The sequence below is a fragment of the Scardinius erythrophthalmus genome (genome assembly GCF_964197995.2).
Source record: "Scardinius erythrophthalmus genome assembly, contig: HAP1_SCAFFOLD_172, whole genome shotgun sequence".
In the NCBI taxonomy this organism is placed as follows: domain Eukaryota; kingdom Metazoa; phylum Chordata; class Actinopteri; order Cypriniformes; family Leuciscidae; genus Scardinius; species Scardinius erythrophthalmus.
In genome coordinates this window covers 106,720-118,368 of record NW_028296439.1, presented here as the reverse complement: position 1 = coordinate 118,368, position 11,649 = coordinate 106,720, and positions in this window count along the sequence as shown.

The window sequence follows — 11,649 nt, the reverse complement described above, 5'->3', positions numbered from 1 at the left end:
CAGTTTCTGAAATTTGACCTCAGTGTCTCAATTTCAAGTTCAATGTCTCAATTTCAAAAAATTAAATAAAAAAATAATAATAATAGGAATGTTCATCAAAAATGAATTAATTAGTTCAGTCCATGAAGAGAAAGAGGAAACTTTGTCCTCAGGGAAATCCAGGAAAAACTTGGAAAAAGAAAAAAAAACCCGTAATGTGTGCAGTTCTGTCCTACCAATCAGAAAACTCTTTCTCGCAACTCTCACAACTCTTTTGCTCTGTTTCCAGGTACGAAAATATGGGGTGGCTCGCCAGTCCAAACCAGGGATAAGTATCCACAGCCAGGAGAGAAATCAGGATCACAGCGTCAATTCAGAAACTCACAAAAGAGAGAAATAAAACAAGAAACAAACAAAAAAAAAACCTGGCCTTGCAAAAACAAAGCCAAAACAATCATCAGTTAAACTCATTCAAATAAACAGTTTCAAATTACTAAAATGTCTGTTTCAATTATTTGGATACAGGAAACAAATACATGCTAGTCACCATGTGCTTAATCAACACACTAGAGTCTATATGCAGAGCTAGCAAAGCTAGCACCGCATGGCACACACTTTACAATAGAGAAAAATATAATCTCAACAAAAAGTATGTCTTTCAAACATTTAAACATAACTATATGCCCTCACATATTATATCAGAAACACTTAAAGCATTTTCAAACTAATTTTTTACATCACTCATCATGTTTCAAATGTATTTTACACATTGAGATTACAAAAACAGTATCCACATTCCCAAAATACATTTCTTATAAAGAAATTGGTACTCACCAAAAAGAAATATAAATCAGAGAACAAAAGAAAAAAAAATAGAAAAATAGTTTCAAGGAAAAAAGATCTCTAGATTGATCCTATCTCACTAGTTTTATCTTCTCTTCGCAATCAGGTTCACAACGAACTTCTCAAATCTTAAACATAAATCTACTTCTCACTTTTTAATGATCTATTGCTGGATTATTAAACAGCTATTCTCAAATCATTTAATCTACTATCACTGTCGTGTCTCTCGTGTCGTTTGCAGTCTCTCTCACTCACTCTCATTTCTGCTTGTACGCGATGATCTTCTGGAAACTTTCCAACAGGGGCGGAGCTAACCTTTCACCTCACCAATAAGGATTTAGTTCAACTTCTATGTTTTGGATTATTTATAGTGAAATAAATAAATTTTACTTTGTGTTCTTCTTTTCTTACCAATTGTTTATAGTGATATAAATAAAAGAATACTTATTATTAATATTAGTGACCCGAGTTAATGACCTGGGTTACACTCTCCCTTCCTGAATGTATGCAGGTCCCTCTGCATGCTCAAGGTTAAAGGGTTTCAATAGGGGAGTCATTTCTAAGGGCCTTCCAAATTGGTAGTAATCGCAGTACTCAGACTTGACAGCAGGGATTGGATAACTAAACTAAGAGGGTTACCCAGTTGCGGGTACTGAAGTCTTTTGGGGGGTTCACATTGTCTCCTTGAACGTCTAAGACCTCCTCCAGTTTCAGTCAATTCACTCTGGTTATGTTGAGAGTCACAAGGAGTGGCACTTTCTGTTTGAGGGGAAAGGATACTTCCTTCTCTGTGCGCATTTCCAGATGATTGTTCACCATCAGCATCCAATTTCTCACAATTCCTCATCGATTCATTTTCATTTCCAGTTCTATCAACCGAACTTTCATCAAGAACTTCAACTTCAGGCAGATCTGATGGGTTCCCTTCTACCGATTCCTCTGAAGTAGGATGATCAGCCTTCTGCACATTGGAGAATTCCATATCAGGTAAGTTTCCATTTTCAGCGGGTTCTTTCGGGCTAGGACATCCTTTATCCTTTTCCATCACAGGTTAGTCCATCCGCATCTTGATTTCTACTCCCAGCTCGGTATTGTATTTTGAAAGTGAATGTTGACAAACTTGACAGCCACCTATAGCTGGTGGCGTCTAGTTTTGCGGAGGACAGGATGTAGGTCAACGGATTACTGTCAGTTATCACAGTGAAATCAGTCCCGTACAAATAATCGTTGAATTTGGTGGTCACGGCCCATTTCAACGCCAGAAATTCCAACTTGTGGGCTGGGTACTTTGCTTCACTCCTGGTAAGTCCTCGGCTAGCAAAGGCAATGACTCTCATCTATCCGTCTTGCTCTTGGTATAATGCTGCACCAAGCCCGGTGGTACTGGCATCTGTGTGCAACACATATGGGAGTTTGGGATTAGCAAATCCTAATACTGGAGCAGAAGTGAGTTTCGCAATGACAGTATCAAATGCCCTTTGACATTCTGGCGTCCATCTTTCACCAAACTGTTCCTTCGGACTGAAATACTGTTTTGCTTCGTCTGTCTTTTTCTTGCGAACTTTCTGTAATGGAGGATACCCAGCAGTGAGATCATTAAGAGGCTTCACTATTTTCGAATAATCTTGCACAAACCTTCGGTAATAACCAGAGAATCTGAGAAAAGCTCTGAGCTCCTTAAGCGTTTTCGGCCTTGGCCAGGTTTTGAGGGCTTCCACTTTCGCTGGATCAGTTTCAACTCCACTCTGCGAAACTATGTGGCCTAAGTACTTGACAGAGGTTTGGCAGAACTTGCACTTCTCAGGTGAAAGCTTTAGCTTGAACTCACGCAACCTTTTGAGCACTTCTTTCAGACGAGCTTCATGTTCTTCCAGAGTTCTTGAGAAGACTATCAGATCGTCAATGAACACAAGCACTTCCTTCCGATTGAGATCTCCCATACAACGTTCCATCAACCGTTGAAACGTGCTAGGTGCGTTCGTGATTCCTTGTGGCATCCTATTAAATTCCCAGAAACCTAATGGGCATACGAAAGCAGTCTTCTGTTTATCAGACTCTTCCATTTCAATTTGATAATAGCCCGACTTTAGGTCGAGGACTGAAAACCATCTTGATCCGGTCAAGACTGAGAAAGCTTCTTCCAGGTTAGGAAGGGCGTATGCATCCTTGATTGTCTGAGAGTTTAATTTCCTGAAATCAATGCACAATCGCACAGAATTGTTCTTCTTCCGCACCACAACTATAGGAGATGAGAATGAAGACTCTGACTCTCTGATAACTCCAGCTTCAAGAAGCTCTTGGAGATGCTGCCTGACTGCATCCACGTCTTGGGGGTGAATTGGTCTGGCTCTGTGCTTGAATGGTGTCTCATCACTAAGCTTTATCCGATGTTTCACTTGGTCAGTGTGTCCATAGTCCAGATCATGTAACGCAAACACATCAGGCATGGAATTCAACAGTGATGTTATTCTCTCTTTCCAATCTGACGATAGTGGAGAATCTCCAAAGTCAATTGGAATCTTTGACAGACTTGGCTCCATCTTTTCACTTCCAGCATCCACTTTGGAAAACTCTTTTTTCATCACTCGCTGGACTCCATGGACTTCAGTTATCACAGTCTTCGGGGGAATCACTAGGTCAGTTTGAGTGTCATTCCTCACTACTACTGGTAACTGAGCAAAGCGTTGCCTTGAAGGTAGACTGTGCAGACAGCTTGCCACCAAAAGACCACCAGGTAAGGAAGACGTTGTAGGTGGTTCAACTGACACCCATTTTTCGAAGAGAGGGCCTTTCACATGAATTAGTCCATCCAGAACTACAGTGCACCCTACCGGTACAACCTCTTGTTGGTTCCCCTTTAACTTCACACATCTCACAGTTCCACTCGAAGCTTGCCATTTCCTCTTCTGCAGCACATTTATCACAGCCTGATAGCCATAACAAAGTGACTTGATAGTACCCGTGCCCCTTTGAGTGCAATCGGCATATAACACATCAAGCGAGTTGGTACCAATTAGAATCTGTGGTATGTTTGTCAAGTCTGGGACTATCAGAGCTAGCGTCGGGACCTCGGCTTCCACCCCCAGGAAACTTTTGGAAAACTTTAAGTTGAGCTCGACATAACCCAAATAGGGTACGGCTTGTCCGTTGGCTCCCTCTACTTCAAGAAGATGCTCCAAGGATTTCATGGGGTGCTTGCACAGATATTTATCATAGTAGGACTTGGGAATGGTTGTCACCTGCGACCCGGTATCTAGAAGGCAGTTCACTTCTCTCCCTTCAACTTGGATTCTGGCGGTGCACCTGGTCCCTACTAATCCAGTAGGTAATTCACAACGTGAAGATTCATGAGCATGCTGGTGCAACAGGTATTCATTCTTCTTAGGGCATTGTTCTCTTCTTCCCGCCCCGCAACTGAGACGGATTTCAGTTTAAATGCTAAGTGTTAGAGACGTTCTGCAGATCCCATCTGGCCTGTCGCTCTCTTAACTCACGGCGCTTCTCTTCAACCTTGCGAGGGTTTGGTTCATTTTCACAGTTAACAGCAAGATGTCCATCCTCTCCACAATGAAAACAATAGCCAGGGCAGGGTCTGCTGTGCGATTGCCAGGTGGGTCTTACATCTTTGTTCACCTCAGGTTCCATTGGCTTGGGTCGGTATTTTGCAGGGAAGGCGCTCAAAGCTGGAGACTCTCGATACTCCCCTTGAACTCTTGGGACGAGATGAGCTTGAAGCTCAGCTATCTTCTGCCTTAATTTCGAAAGAAGGGGATATAACTCTCTTTCCTTCCAGTTGCAAATCAGTGATTAAGCTGTTGTCCCAGCAACTTCTGCAAAATTGCTTGAGGAGACAACAGTTCCGTTCAGCTGCAGCACACAACCTCTTCTAATTGCAGCACTCAGCATTACATGAAGACGGTGAAGGTAGGTGGATGATTTTTCCCCTTGATTTTGCAAGGTGCCAATGAACTTCGCAAACAATTCATCTCCATCTTCCACTGAGCCATATATGGACTCCAACAGTTCCAAACAGTCTAGTGGCAGGGCATATGGACCGATGTGCTTGACGACATCCGAGGCTGGAGGCAGTAGGCTGTCGAGAATCTTCCCAGTCTTGTGTAGATCAGAGAGAGACTCATTCAGTAGGAAATCCACACTCGCACGCCAGGTGTCGAAGTCTGGTTCATGGCTTGGGCGAGGGATTCTTCCTGAAAAGGATTTCAGTCGGAAAGTAGCATGCGAAGAGGACAAGGATTAACTGGTCTTTACCACATGCTCCATCACTACTCGTTGGATTCCTGGTGGACTCAAAGCACTAACAGGTAGGTTCAAGGACATGGTCTCTGCAACACTGGCGTCAGAACTCCGTATGTTATGAGAGGACTGTGCCAGGGTGCTCCCCTTGGCTGGGTTTTCAGGTTCTTGGGTTGGAACACTCAATAATGGAAAGATCTCTGGTGAGGGTATTGCAGCTGTTTCTGCCGGTCCTTGTTGCGCATTAACAGATTGTTGACATTCGGATTCAAATTTGTGGGGGTACTCACTCGCACACTACTGTCATCTGCAGGTTGTTCACTTTCTGCAAACATCAACGCAGATATCTTCTGCAGCTCGCACTGGCGCACTTCCTGCACAGTTCTTCCACTGCCTCTGGCGATGGCCTTCAATTCTTCCAGGTACTCTTCAGTGATGTTTCCACCCGTGTCAGAAGTGTACACACTACTCAGGCTGCGTACCTGGAACACAACATTAGCATCTAGTGTGCTTCTGATAGTCAAGGGCAGTGAGGCTTCTAAATTGTGCATGGCAGACTCGTGTGAGAATTCCACAATAGCACTGTGGTGATACTCTGACTTGGGATCGTCAATGATTACGTTGCGTTTGATGGACCCATATTTTAGCAGGCAGTCTTCTATCTCTAAATCTGAGTCAGAAAGGGTTAAGCCACTTACAATGACTGCTCTCCGGACGTTAATGTCTTCACGTTTCACTACTTCCATTTCTGTCTGTTCAAATCAAGCAAAGCGTTAGTTCAGACAGGCCACGTAGGCATAGGCTGCAATCAGCTGACGCGGTCAGCTGTCAAATTGCTCCAACCACTACCGTTCTCCTATTAGACCGGAAGGATATATATACGCGCCACTTCCGCCTGGGAAACATGCTTAAACTACTCGCAACCCCCCCACCCTCACCACTATAAGTATCAAGCATATTTCTGTGCACCTTTTGGCTGTTGTCTTCTTTGTTTCAGATTATCAAGGCTTCCAAGTCCTAGAGCCACAGACATCATCGTGAGAGACACACCCTTCCTCATAGCAAGCTACAGTATAGACGTCCCGGACTTCACTGCTATGTCTACATGTTTAACCACAGCTTAAAGACATTACTAAACTGTCTTAATCATCTGTGTATTGCTCAAGCTGATGGTTCCATAGGGGGGTTAATGCTAAAGCTACGTATGTCATTAATTATGGAAATTATGGAAAGAACCCCCATAAGGAACCATACCGCCAAAGATAAATTGTGTTCAATAAACTCAAGTAAACTTGCCAAAGTGGTCTCGTCTGAACTGTTATTCTACTGAGCAAGTGAGCTTAAAAAAAAACAAAAAAAAAAAACAAAAAAAAATCTTCTTACTTTTCTCTTAAACTCTTTGTCGTCTATATGTGATTATCAAGTTTTAACTTTTACACTTTGCTGCAATTTTGCTCCTGGCTGGCTCGCCAAGTTTTATGTAGCAGACAGCTCGATACTAGATCCTACAAAATCAAAACCATGGACCAGAAACAGAGGACCTGGATCTAACAAGTATTAGCAAAGATGATAGTAAAAATTAATAAAATAAATGAACCACTCAGACTACTGGAATGCCGCTAATTAAAAGGTAAGTGTATTTCTTTTCTCTTTGTTTGTTGTCTTGCATATGTTGTATTTTTCGAAATTGGCAGAATAAAAAAAAAATAAAAAAAATGGATAACAGTAACACACAGTATTCGAAATAAATGATAAACACAGAAACAGTCAACAATTCCAAATGTCAGTTTCTGAAATTTGACCTCAGTGTCTCAATTTCAAGTTCAATGTCTCAATTAAAAAAAAAAAAAAAAAAAAAATAGGAATGTTCATCAAAAATGAATTCATTAGTTCAGTCCATGAAGAGAAAAAGGAAACTTTGTCCTCAGGGAAATCCAGGAAAAACGTGAAAAAAAAAACCCCGTAATGTGTGCAGTTCTGTCCTACCAATCAGAAAACCCTTTCTCGCAACTCTCACAACTCTTTTGCTCTGTTTCCAGGTACGAAAATATGGGGTGGCTCGCCAGTCCAAACCAGGGATAAGTATCCACAGCCAGGACAGAAATCAGGATCACAGCATCAATTCAGAAACTCACAAAAGAGAGAAATAAAAAAAGAAACAAAAAAAAAAAAACAGCCTTGCAAAAACAAAGCCAAAACAATCATCAGTTAAACTCATTCAAATAAACAGTTTCAAATTACTAAAATGTCTGTTTCAATTATTTGGATACAGGAAACAAATACATGCTAGTCACCATGTGCTTAACCCTCTGAGGTCGACAAACGCGCCGGCGCGTTTTGCTGGATTTTCTCCACATTGTAGCACTATAAACTTAAATTTCTCCGTCATTTATGGTCATACAGAAAAAATAAATATAAAAAAAGAATCTGTGGTATTTCTACTTTTGTATGTGTCCACTTCCAATCAAATCAAAACATTGTGCTTTTGTAAAATAAAGAAAATAAACAGTGTGTGCGTTCTGCCTCTCCGTCGCGGTGAACTTTTTTTTCTTGAGCACGTCTATAAACTGAAACAAAACTCAGCGAATACTTGTCACACATTTATGAGCCATACACCTTTATAAAGATTTAAGTGTGTACTTTTAAATGATCGGATTCAAAACGAAAACAAATATTCTCTGTTTAAGTAATTTGTATAAAACCAACAAGATTTCCAGCTTCTCAAACGCTTCCTAATTATTTTTAATTCGGCCACGCCCACTCGCGCAAAAGATATTCACATGCAAATCTCCACATGGAACGCGATCGCCCTCATTACCTCAACAACAAAACACTTCACTTCACTTTTCGTCGAGTTTGAAAGACGTGCCTGAGCTTACATTGGATTTACATCAGAAGAAGAAGAACGATATTTGAAGACAAGAAAGATAAGGTAAGTAATTCTTACATATTAGTTTGCTATTGTTGGATAAATTTCACATTGCAGTTGAACTGTTGCTAGATATATGGTGAATATTATAATATTTAGACCCGTGTTTACTGTTACTGTGTTTGTGGATATCTGCTCAAACGTAGATAGGCTATGTATATGGTAGGCCTAACCATAATGTTTTATATTTGATCGCAATCGCGTTTTAATGTATCATATTTTTGATCGCGATCGCGTTTTAATGTATCATATTTTTGATCGCGATCGCGTTTGAATGTATCATATTTTGGAAAAGCAAAACGCTCCAAACGGCTTCATGTTTTTACTATTATCTCATTTCATATCATCATAAAGAATGGAAACATTTGAAGTAACATGATAATCAATATATTTTTCTCTAGCTTAGTTGTTACTGAAATCTTTTTGAAAATATATATAGGCTGCTATATTGTTATTATTTTATGCAGCACTGCGCATAGCCTATACCTACAAGGCACAACAAACCTGGTGTTCATTATATATTGTTGGAAACATTTGTGTGAGTGTGTGTGTGTATTCTGTGAATTTTAAAAAGCAATTTTAACAAGAAAAATCTAAAATGTATTCCCAAAATCGTGCAGGCCTTTCTCTTGATATCAGTATGTTCACTTTTTTTTTTTCAGGGCCCAGATGCCACTGAGTCCTGCTGACTTCAACATTCACAGTACATGTCTCTGTACATGAACATGGTAAAGTGAAAATCAAACACCTTAGAAAATGAAAGGTATGTACAATGTTTTTAGGAATGGCACAAAGGTCTCTTTCTTCAATAAGTGCTTTTTTGTTGTGTATCTTTGGATTATGTTGTGTTGTAAATAAATCCAAACAATTTTAAAAGCCATTCTTTTTTAAATCTCCTCATTCTTTGTGCAAGGTTGGTCAGAATGATGGGCCCTGATAAGCTCCTAATAGGGCCATTAGGGAGGTTCTTTGTCTTTCTCAGGTGTGGAAAGCTTTCATATTAATGAGGTGATCCGCCCCTTCGCATATTGCTTTCTAACACAAAACACGTCGTAAAATTTTTAAATCAATATATTGTCTTCTCTGAATGAGCAGTCAGGGTGATTCTCACATAGTTTTAGAGCAAATATTCTAGGCTACGTGATACAATTTTCAAAAGTCTTGTGAAGAAATAATCAGTATGGGTTTCATGACCTTATTTCAGTGAGAATTTATTTTTGTATTTTCACAAACCACGCATAAATGTCATTATCTCAAAACTACAAACTTTTACATACATGCTGCTGATATATTATTGTAGCAGAGTTTGTGCTGAATACAGTGTAATTAGACTTTAGCCATGAAAATGTCACAAGTAACAGAAATAACCACAAATGTCAGAGCATGTCAGAACACCTCCAGGGCCCAGAAAACAGCTCAGACCTCAGAGGGTTAATCAACACACTAGAGTCTATATGCAGAGCTAGCAAAGCTAGCACCGCATGGCACACACTTTACAATAGAGAAAAAATATAATCTCGACAAAAAGTATGTCTTTCAAACATTTAAACATAACTATATGCACTCACATATTATATCAGAAACACTTAAAGCATTTTCAAACTAATTTTTTACATCACTCATCATGTTTCAAATGTATTTTACACATTGAGATTACAAAAACAGTATCCACATTCCCAAAATACATTTCTTATAAAGAAATTGGTACTCACCAAGAAGAAATATAAATCAGAGAACAAAAGAAAAAAAATAGAAAAATAGTTTCAAGGAAAAAAGATCGCTAGATTGATCCTATCACGTTAGTTTTAACTTCTCGTCGCAATCAGGTTCACAACGAACTTCTTAAATCTTAAACATAAATCTACTTCTCACTTTTTAATGATCTATTGCTGGATTATTAAACAGCTATTCTCAAATCATTTAATCTACTATCACTGTCGTGTCTCTCGTGTCGTTTGCAGTCTCTCTCACTCGCTCTCATTTCTGCTTGTACACGATGATCTTCTGGAAACTTTCCAACGGGGCGGAGCTAACCTTTCACCTCACCAATAAGGATTTAGTTCAACTTCTATGTTTTGGATTATTTATAGTGAAATAAATAAATTTTACTTTGTGTTCTTCTTTTCTTACTATTTGTTTATAGTGATATAAATAAAAGAATACTAATTATTAATATTAGTGACCCGAGTTAATGACCTGGGTTACACGTAGGTCAGATAATCAAGCTAAATTTCTGACGCTGTCAGAAAATTATCGCTGGCTTTCTTTGGTCACAAGACTGTGACGACGGCCATCTTTGAACCTGTACAAGGCTTTCTCACTGTACAATGTAGAACCACCATTTAGGAGCCACGACCACAGAAACCGCCATGATTGGTCATCTTTCGTCTGGGACTGCTCAAAATCGTACAATGTGTACTGCATAAAACACAGGCAAAGGTGTGACGTGTGGAAAGATGAAGAATGTATTAGAGTAACCTGCATAAAAGAAATTCATCTGTCTGGCATCAGTATTGTGGTTTTGTTCCAGGGAAAATAGAGCAAAGAACAAAAACAAATAAGGCCCAGTGGGCATCTTTCTCAGAATATCATTAAGGCTTCAGAGCTAGCTGGAGCTGATGATGAAAAAGGAAAAAAAGAGGAGAGGAGGGAAACAGTGTGACAAAGAAGATGTGTGATGATGAATAATAATAAATAAAAAAAACAAGGAGATAAGAACAGTGCAAAACAAATACTCTGAAAGTAAGGCCGATGAATATTGTAAAAGGAGAGGACATTAGTTCTGTGCACCAGATTGCAGGTCAAAAAAGAGAGGAGAGGTCAAAGCGGCTTGCATTATATGTCCTGTCCTACATTGTGCTGAATGCCAGATGTTCTCCATGCAAGCCATGTGTATTGACAAAACATTTGATAGAAAAGAAAAAAAGGCACTGCATTATGAGCACTATTGGCATGTCTTAGAAGACTACATTTATTAGTAAGAATAGATCACTGAATCTCACATAACATTGTAACGGACAAACCGTTACTTGTTGTATTATTGTATTTTAGCTACTCTACTCTTGTTGATACCCTAGTGTGATGTATTTGGGTCACATGTAGTAACAACAGGAGCAGCTTGAGGGTTTGCCTGGAGGTAACCGGACATATAAACTCGGCTACCATAGAGTAAGGCCACATTTACACATAGCCGGGTATTTAGAGAAACGAATATTTCCCCCCCTCCGTTTTCAATAATAACATCATGCACACACCATTGTTTTCAAAAAAGTTGTCATTTACTTCAGCCCGCATAAATATGCCATCGAGCGCCATCATAACTATGCCAAACCTATAGGCGGCAGTGTAGGGAGAAGGATAAAGCCATGCAAACCAATCAGAATCAACAACAACGAATAACACGAGCGACTTCCTAGGGTGCGCATTTTCTGGCGCATAATGTGACATTTGAGAACCTAAAACCCCGTTTCTCCCAGTTGACACTGCAACACATAACCGGCGTTATCAGAAATCTCCACTTTGGCCGGAGTTTTTAGAAATAATAGTTTTCTTTGATAAAAACGGTGTTTTCGTGTAAATGAGAGGCCAAACCGCAGTGAAATATTTGCTTCTTCCCTTCGTGTAAACGGGGCCTAAGTAAGTTC